Here is a 10,085-nt window from a genome sequence, read left to right on the forward strand (position 1 = left end):
CTAAGACCAATAGCCCAGATTTACTTAACATCACATTGAAGGACGCCAGGGGCCGTGCTGTTTTGAATATATTTAATGTTTATGCCCGTGGCACTAAGGGAGGGAGGCAGTCTCCCACAATTGCTCTGTTGAAGGATTTGTTAGGGGCAACGCCATACAAAGCTTGCAGCTTGGTTGCAGGTGATGTAAACTGTACGTTCGAGCCCTTGGGCTCGGATGTTACCCAGGACCAGGACCAGGAGGATGGTAGGAGGGGGATACCTATCCTAGAGCTGCCCCCGATCAAAAAATGGCCTGAGGTGGCACTGCAGCTAAACGCCCTTAGTATAGAGTACGGTCTGAGGGCTCTAAATGGAAGGACAAGCTTGGACAGGGGGGGTGCCCATACATATAATAGGCCCAACCACACATCAAGAATCGATTACATCCTGCTTGATGTGTGCTTATGGAGCTCAGTGAGGGATATGGTAATACTACCTTCAGTTGAGAGTGATCATAATATGTTGTCCCTCACTCTAGCCCCTTGGTGGTCTGTTAGTAGTGGGGGTCCTGTATCTAGCCCCACAGTTGACTTAGGTGAGGCGGAGGTATCCCTTTGCGGAAGATGCCTGAAGTGGTCAAAACTTCTCTTGTCTGCAAGTAAACTTGAGGCTGTGTCCCAATTACTGGCCCGAGCCCACCAGAATCTAGGCGCAGTTGAAGGGGGTTTGGGGGAGGTATGTGAAGTATTTTGTGGACTAACGGGGGCCTTGACAAATCTGTTTACTGTACGTAAGAGGCATGGCGGGGCGAGAGAAAGGGCCAACAAAAGAGACGGCTGGTACACCCACAACTGTAGGGAGGCGAAAACAAACCTAGTCGAGGCAGTTAAAGCAAAGTCCCAAGTCAGGACAAGGGAGGCTAGGAAGGTCTACTCCAAGTCGATCCAGATAGCAAAGAAGGAATGGGAGGAGAAATTCTGGGCGGACTTGCTGGTTGCTAGTAAAGATAAAGATGCTAGAGGGTTCTGGAAATTGATAGGCTCCCGTAGCAGACCCGACGATACTCTGAGAACTTGCACCATCCCACCCCAGAACTGGTTTAGTCATTTTGGGGCCTTTTATTCAGCGATAGAAGGGCCCCTAAACGAGCCAGCTCTATTCCCCTTCTCTACGGAGGATAGCTCCTTTGGCTTGTTCACACCCCGGGAGGTTGAGAATGCCATCAAAACCGTGGTCCCACTGAAAGCTGCTGGCCCGGATGGGCTCCCAGGGGATTTACTGCGGGCCTACCCATCTGATTGGGGCCAAATGATTTCGGCCCTCCTAAATGCCATCTTGGAGGGCGGCCCGATCCCAGAGTCGTGGAGAGGGGCAGTGGTAGTCCCCATATACAACAAGCATTTACAATGCAACGGTTTCGCCTTTGGAAAAGTTAGAGCTATTGGCAATGTAAATGACAATGCCATTTATTTATCTGTTTTCAAAACCAACACATAAATAAAAATGTTGTCATTTACAATGCCAATAGCTCAAACTTTTCCAAAGGCGAAACCGTTGCATTGTAAATGCTTGTTTATTCCTTTAGTTAAATAACGATACTCTGGGGTTTGTTATTTATTAGGTGCAATAAGTAGCACCTATAACGGGTTTCTGAGGGATACCATGCACATTTTTACCTTCTAAATTGTGGCATATTTGCCCCGCCTAAATTCAACAAAGGGAGAGCTATTTAACACATCCGGTAATTACCCAATGCACTAAATATCAGCCACCTCCTAATTCTGAACTCTTTGCAAACAGGGGTTTACGCACAGGTTGGGAACTCTGACTCACTTCTAATCGGTGCCTTCGTGTTTCAAAGGAACTACTTCAGTGTCTGCCACAGCAGTCCGGAAATATGTTTGTCTATAGCAGGAAATCATGCAGGTGGCTGTGGGAAAAGTGGACCTTCCACAAAATATTGGGTGTACAGTAGGCGACTATATCGTCAGTACACTGGAAACAACTTCTTTCTTCTGTGCTGTTCCCTTTTAGAAAAATCACATACCAAGAGAAATAATAAAAAAAAAAAATTAGGGCATAATGCCCAGCACTGGTTGTGTGCCATTTAATATCCTGTTAGCCTTTTGTGCCGGGGAATAAAATATCATCCTTATTGATTTACGTGGTATGCCAAGGTGGTGCCTTGATGCGTGCGCAAAAGTGATGGCTTTTCAGCTTGAAGTTGCACATACAAGATTCCTCCTATTTCATCTCCATCTCAAAAAGTGGTGTCTCCCTAGTCCGTTCTTTCCTCAAGTCTGTGGATGCTAGTCCAGGTGCATTTGTGGCTCAACCAACTGAAGTCTTATCTAGTACACGGCCAGGCTCAGCAATTTGTGAGCACTGTATTTAATGCTCACTAGTCTTCTCATACTCTGAAGCTTCAAGAGAGCCCGATAGGCCTGATACCTTCCAAGAAAGCACTGGCATGTCCGGTCACCTCAGAACAGCGTGATATGTTCAGGATTGTGGGCAGACCCTCGCGCATCACATGTTCCACTGGGGGGGGGGGGGGGGCCAGAAACCGAAGCCTTCAGGAAGTGGTGCTGATGTCTCTCAGCTGGGCCAGTCTTCGCCATTGGCTGGACCCAGTACTCTTGACAGATGGGTTGGCTCTGACCACTCTGGTTCTGCACATTCCACAGGCAGGGGCAAGAATGGTTCTAGGCCACGATTTTGCTCTCCTCCATCCAGGGTCAATAGATTGGTCTGGGTGCATGATTTGATGCAATGAGAGGCATCTTGTGGTGTGGCCTCCTTCATCCCCACAATTGGCATTTGAGGCAGGAGGAGGGTACAGCAATAGCTGCAATTGGCCTTCTGTCTTCTTTCGACTTGGCAGACATGATTGTCTGCTCTCCTGGGGCACACATGCAGCAGCGTGTAGCTCCGTTCGCTGCAGCTTACACTTGTGACACATACATGAACAGATCTGTTCGGCTCTCTGCTGCTCGGCCAGGTTGAGCCTAGGTGTTTTTACCTTTGTTTGAGGGGGTCCAGATTAAACTCTCCAACAAAATGCGATGGATGAGGCAAGTGTTTGGAAAGTTCAGTCTGAATGGGGTATCTCTTCGCAAAGAATTGCGGTGCAAGTGAGACCTGGGCCCTGTAGAAATTGCGGTTTATTCTGCACCTGAAAGAAACCTATCACCAAAGTCAATTTAAAAAAATAAAAGGGGTTGCTAGCAATGTTCCCTCTAATTTTTTTCGTCTGTGTGTGGCAGTGTAGTGTCTCTGTGCGCTGCAGCCACGGCTATGTGCGCCAAGAACCAGACCACGCGTGTGGGTGCAGCGCCAAATATCACTTCGAACATTTGATCAAAAAAGTGAAAAGCCGGTGCATTTCCACACATACAGCACCACGTTAAGGGTCTCAAGGCAGGTTTGCTATTTGGATACACACAACATGACATGAATTGGTTATACAGGCAAGTACACTTCGAGTTTATAAAAGCACAAGACTCCAATGGTGGCTGGACCTTAATGTCACCTCAAAAGCAGCCTCTTCATCAAGTTGGACAGTTATGAAAAATATTCTATCTGCAATGTTTTGACCGGCAACCAACTAAAGTTTCAAGATTGGCATTAGAACAGTCAGCATTTCGAGGCCGCTGACCTTGCAGTGTGATTGGTTGTCAGATGTAACGTATCAAAATACGGCATAGTGAGCAAGTATAGAACGATCCTTGTCCTTTACCTGAAGGTGGAAATTGGTCACATGTTATAAAGTGCTTCCTTGCTCAATAAATGAATGAATACATAAGGGGAAAAAAAAAATCAGTCCTCAGCCGTGCTCTATTGAAACAAGGCGCGCACCAAGCCCAAAAGCATGACGCGTGCTTTACACGTCGTGCTTTTGGTCTTGATGCATTTCTTTTCTTAATGGAGCATGGCTGCGGGCTGATTGTGGGCATTTGTGAAAGTATTCCTGTTAATTGCAGCACAGTCATGCGCTGCAATTAACATAAATATTTTTACAATGGCTCACAATCAGCCTGTAGTCGTGCTCATAGCTGCCACGGTTTCAGATTGCCATGTGTGACTTTTTCATAATTTCAATGTAATAATGAGTGACATTTCAATAACTATGAGTGACATTTTCTCGCAAACAGAATCATGCAATGAATATGAGGGAAATATTTAAATATAAGAAATTACACCCTTTTGAGGAACGAGAAACTCTAATATCGTAAAACTGTTGTAATGGTACAGAAATGGAAGGGAACAGTTACTCACAGCTAATCCTTGTGAAAAAAATACAGTTTTGCAAACATGCGTGGGTCATGTAGTTGATAGCTACTATAAAAGGAGTCGTTTTAAGTTCCTCTCTGACAAAGAAATGTGTCCAGGCGCTTTGAAAACCCAAGTTTTGCTTAAAATACAATGCTATTCCTGCTGATAGCGCTTGTATGAGGCCTGCAGACCTTTTCCTCAGACTCCTCTCAGGCGGGATGAGGAGAGAAAGGCCCATTAAGCGGAAGCTGGCACCCCATCTCGGGAAGGTGGGTGAGTGATTGCTTCTTCCACCAGGGTTTGTTCACAGTCCAGACTGCCCCAAAGTTGCTATGGGAGGCCAACAGCCTGCCCTCTGGAAACTGAGCAATGCAGGCGAATGTGTCCCAGTTGGCTGGCGAGCTGTCGTGAGCCCCTGCTTTGCCTAAACCGCCCTCCCTTCCTTTTTGGAGCCAGACTGCAGGTGCGGAGTTTCCGCTTTCGGAGAACAGTGGGGCTCCCTCCCTTCTCTGCCTTGTATGGTACCGGGTCCTGGCAGTGAGTGTCACGGCAGCGCCGGCTCAGCTGCCTTTTCCCTCTGCTTGCTCCAAATCGTGACGTAAAAAAAAAAAACAGCAGTGCAGCATGGCCACAAGAAACGGCAATCTTTGCCTATAAAATTAACATAATTATCTACAAGCAAGCAGGCGCGTGGTGTGCCTATGTAATAATCGGTGGTGAAACAGGCCCGTAATTAATAAATGTATCGTGCCACACTGGCTCTAACAACTTTAAAATCATCATACCTGGCTACGTTGGGCATTTCCTGCGTCGAGGGCCGGCGGGAGGCAGTGCTGGCTGGCCTCTGGCAACCCAACTTGGACCCGCACCTAGCATTGAGCAACGACGGCCATGATTGAGGGCCGCGGCTCAGGAACATATATTTGCAAAGAGAGTCAGGAAAGATTTCTCTGTAGCTACTCCGGTTCGTGGCTCAATAAGCAATTTAGATGTTTGCCGCCAGTTTAGGATGCAAATTTATAATTCAACTGCGTCGGGCGGGCAGCTGCAGCAGGATCCGCTCCATTAAGAAAAGACATGCACGAAAGTCCAAAAAGAATGACGTGTCGTGCTTTTGGACTTGCATTTCTTTTCCTAAAGGAGCGCGGCTGGGGGCCGAGTGTGGGCCATTGTGAACATATTTATGTTAATTGCAGCACAGGACGGTGCCGCAATTAAAGAATATATTTTCACAAAGGCCCACACACAGCCCCGGCTGCGCTCCATTATGAAAGGAATGCAGCAAGCGCAGGAGCCACTGCTTGCAGAGGCTTCCTGCAGACAGGAAATTACCATATTTCGCGCCGCATTTCAAAAGCGGCGGCGCGAGTGCTTTCCTAACGATGTACTGTGTGTGCGCGCTCCACACACACCACTGCGCGCTCGGGGGAACAGCTTCCCCGCACCTTAGGGGGAGCATTGCTAGCATGTGAACCTGCTCAGGGGTGGCTCAAGACATCACGGGGTGCGGGCGCAGCTGGAAGGAACGAGTACTTACATCAGATGAGGGATGAGGTCGGCACGGAGGACATTCAAATCAGCGGCGGAGATCCGTGTCCATATCGGACATTAGATCATCCTAAAGCCAGTGTTAGCTTTCATTTCAAAATTTCATAACACCAACTCTGACTTCCTCCATGGCTCTTCGACATAAAGTATCGTGGCTCCACAGCGGCAATGTCAGCCCCTTGCCCACAACTAAGATCGCTTCCATTTTAACCCATTTGCCCGTACCTAAAATGACAGAGCCTGGCCCCGCCTCCCAATCATTTCTACCGTTGCTGTCTGAGTACAATCAGCCAGAGTTATCTCGCCATGGCGGAAGCGGCCGGATCCCTGGGGATGGATTTCCCTCCGCCACCGGCCGGGATCGAATGTTCCGCCCAACTGATGAGGGACTTTATGGCTCGGCACGGGGCCGAGGGCAGGCGGGTGGTACTGGTGACCTCCGGCGGTACCAAAGTGCCCCTGGAGTCCCGCACTGTCAGATTCTTGGATAACTTCAGCAGCGGCTGGCAAGGCGCTGTGTCTGCAGAGAGTTTCTTGGAAGCCGGTTATGCCGTGATTTTTCTGCACCGCCAGCGCTACATTAGCCCCTACAGCCGGCGCTTCGCGGCGCTCAGCTGGCTGGATGCGCTGCGGGTGGTGCCGGGGGACGATTGCTGCAGCAGGGTGGAGGCCGAGCAGAGCCTGCTGCCGGGGATCGTGCCGGTCCTGGAGCGCTACCAGCAGGTGCGGCAGGAGGGCACTCTGCTGGCCGTGGACTTCGGCACTCTGTCCTACTACCTGCACTTGCTGCGGGCCGCAGCCGAGGCGCTCAACCCCCTGGGTAACTACGTGCGCTGAATGCCATGTTACACAGTTAGTCTGTTACTGACCCATTCACAATACCACCCGCCTCAGGACACTAAATAACCACCAGCCCTGTGCCAGTCTATGGGTCCCACTTTTCTGTAAAAGAAAAAAAAAAGTACCGGCAGTTTGTTTACGTTTTCCAATTCAGGAACAGCCATGAGTTGGTATGTGAAAAATAATTTGCGTAACAATGTCAGGGTTGTTTTGTAACATTGCAGTTGTCAGTTACCGTTAATTCAACATCATAACTCACGGTACAGTCCTCAACAGCGGGAGGGGGAGGGGGGGGGGGGGCGGACACAGACAGCGGGAGGCAAGTCTGGAACAGAGCAACAGGTCGCTTCGCGATTCGGGGGGGTGTTTGCGTGCTCTCCCCTTCCCATTGGCTGGAAGGTAAAATTCCAGCCAATGGGAAGAGGAGAGGGCGTGACTTAAAAAAAGACACGGAAACGCCCCCGAATCGCGTCAAGGCGGGCCCTGAACTCAGTGACGCTCCTCTCCTCCAATGGCTGGCCAGCATTTACGAGGCCAGCCAATCGAGAAGAGGGGCGTGTTCAGGCCCCCCATACTAGTAACAAAAGATTTCGGCTCCGCCCACCCACTGCTTAAGCAGTGGGACGGTAGCCGAAACCTAAAAAGGGAAGTAGAGACATTCCAGGGAACTATAGGCCAATAAGCCTGATTGACTCTACACAAAAAGTAGCTGGAAAAGTCATTCTGGGGAGAATCCTTCAATGGGTGGATGAGAATCAAGTTCTATCGGACTTCCAAGCAGGCTTTCGCTCAGGAACAGGCACAATTGAGCAGGTCTTTAGGCTAACACTATTGCACTGGAAGGTGGTGGAACTGGGCAAGAGCAGTCTCTATTTGGCCTTCATTGACTTGAAGACTGCCTTTGACCTAGTTCCCAGGGAAGAACTCTGGAGGGTTCTCCATCGTTTGGGCCTGCCCCCGTACATTTTGTTTCTTCTTATGAAACTCCACACGAACAATTTCGCCCAGGTTCGCTGGGGGAGAAATGGCGAAACAACAGATAGGATCCCTGTCTGTAGGGGTGTCAGACAGGGTTGCGTGTTAGCTCCCACACTTTTCTCCTTATATGTAAATGGTGTGGTGGAGCATCTCCTACAGGAACCTGCGGACGCACCCTGTCTGGGGGGTGTGCGGATCCCAACATTATTGTTCGCGGATGACACTCAGCTCATTTCCAAGACCCCTCAGGGGCTCCAGAAGTTGTTGACCCGTTTTCAGGACTTTTGCGTAACCAGAGGGCTGGTGTTAAACGTAGAAAAAACGAAATATCTGATACTACGTCCACCAAGGAAATTAGGTCGCCCTCCTACTTTGAATTCAGTCCCTCTGGAGAAAGTGACAGAATTTGATTATTTGGGACTACGCCTGAATGATAAAATGAGCTGGCCTTCACATATCGACAAGATGGTCCTCTGTCACAAAAGGGTTGGGGGTGCCTTACTCAAGGAAAATCATGCATCCCCCAGATCTTCAGTGGCGCCTGCAATTGAGATCTACAAGACAAGGGGGGTTACTTCTGCCTTGTATGGCGCAGAGTTATGGGGTCACTGCAATTTGGATTCCCTATCCAAGACTGAAAATAAGTTCCTGAAGGACCTCCTAGCTCTTCCCTTGAGCACTCCAACAGTTCCAGTGCTCTTGGACTTGGGCTGCAAAAGCATCAAAGACCAGGCCCGTCTTCGCCCATTGCTCCTATGGTCCCGCGTATGGAGGGTCCCGGAATTAAAATCCTATGCCGATGGCCTATCAGAAATATTGAACACGGGGGGCTGGAACAAGATCAAGTGGCTGAGGAACATAAAATCTCTTTTGGGGGAACTGGGCCTAGGAGACTGCTGGACTACAAGATCTGCTCCTCCTAAGGCAGTCCTCAAAAAACTATATTGGGACTGGGTCTCTTGCCAACTAATTGGGAATCCACATCATTGCAATTCAACTGCAGCGTTCCTCAAAGTAAAGGATGTGGTATCATTTGAACCCTATATGGACCTAATTACTATGCCAATGGACAGGGCCCTTTACTTCAAGTTCAGAGTTGGCACTCTTCCGTTAAGAGCAACTGTATCGAAGTGGAAGTCCTATGCTCATTTATCCCCCTTTTGCGCTTGTTGTCCAACCAGGCCTGAGACGGTGGCACATGTACTCTTTGAGTGCCCAGACTATATCCATCCAAGGAGATACTGGTTGAAACCCCTCTTCAAATGCCTGGGAACACGCATGCATTCGGTGGCTCTCCGAATTTTATTGACTGATACCTCTCCACTTATAGTTTGTGGTGTTTCCAAATTTTTAAAACGTTCTTGGTTGATTCGTTGCAATAGATTGACTATATCGATTTAATTCTTTTTTAGCTAATTTATCTCAGGGGTTCCCTAAAATGTTACCTTTTTAAAATGTATGACATACCTGTACTTTTTCTAAATGTTGTTTTTTAACGTATGTTATGCTTGTAAGATATCTTTGCATATCGAATAAAGCTTTCAACCAACAAAATAAATTTAGCATAGCCCAGTTCCTTCATATAACCCTAAATAATCCGTAGCCAGCTCCTTCTAGGATCAGCTGGCAAAACTCTAAATTTAAATACGTGCTCAGCAGTACGAGTCTTTAGCATCCTGTCAGAAATTTGACAGGCAGGAAAACCATTAACAAACTTTTGGATGTCTGTGTCCATAAAAGGCAACCAAAGCATTTCTCTTGGCTTTTTAATGCCATCTGACTCACTAATGAGTCCTGAATGGGCCAATGCCCGCTGTCTTATATGAAATAGATCCACTTACACGGGTGCCAACATTTACCCATACTTAAAATACCGCATGTAAAGTGGGAATTCCTTTGTCTTATACTGAGCCTATAATTATCCCCGTCTTCAAGACGGATCGTAAGGGCAACCTGTGATGTGAAAGGCCCATATCGTTTATTGACTCTGTGGTCCAGTTTTTTGCCCGGGTCGTCCTCACTATGTTTGCATCTTGGGCCCCAGATAATAATATACTGTCTGGCTTGCAGTACAGCTTTAGACAGTGGGGCAGCACTATTGTTCAGCGTTTGAACTTACACATACTATAGTATACTGTGGCCAAGGGTGGCTCGGTCTAGATGGCATTTATGGATCTAAACTCGGACTTCAATAGAGGTAATAGAAGCAAGCTATGGGACATTTTGCTCGACTTTATAGCAAGGTTCATGCACTTCTCAAACAATAAGGCTTTTGTAAATGTATTGCAATGTTAACAGTTGTAGGTGTTAAATCCGTCATCTTTTTGTGTTAGGCATAACTGCCCGTGACGCTGATTCTTCAGGCTGTTCTATACTCTATTGATACAGACTCACACAGAATGTCATATTGCTGTTGATTTGATTTGCATTGAGGACCTTGTCTGTCTGTCTGTATGTTAAAAA

General features: G+C 48.0%; 1 pseudogene; it reads left to right on the top strand.

Moving 5' to 3' along the window:
- The first annotated feature begins 6,110 nt into the window (after positions 1–6,110).
- Positions 6,111–6,641, top strand: LOC147696844 (phosphopantothenate--cysteine ligase pseudogene; annotated as a pseudogene).
- Positions 6,642–10,085: the final 3,444 nt, after the last annotated feature.

The sequence above is a fragment of the Lissotriton vulgaris genome, chromosome 8, assembly GCF_964263255.1.
Source record: "Lissotriton vulgaris chromosome 8, aLisVul1.2, whole genome shotgun sequence".
NCBI classification, from domain to species: Eukaryota; Metazoa; Chordata; class Amphibia; order Caudata; family Salamandridae; genus Lissotriton; species Lissotriton vulgaris.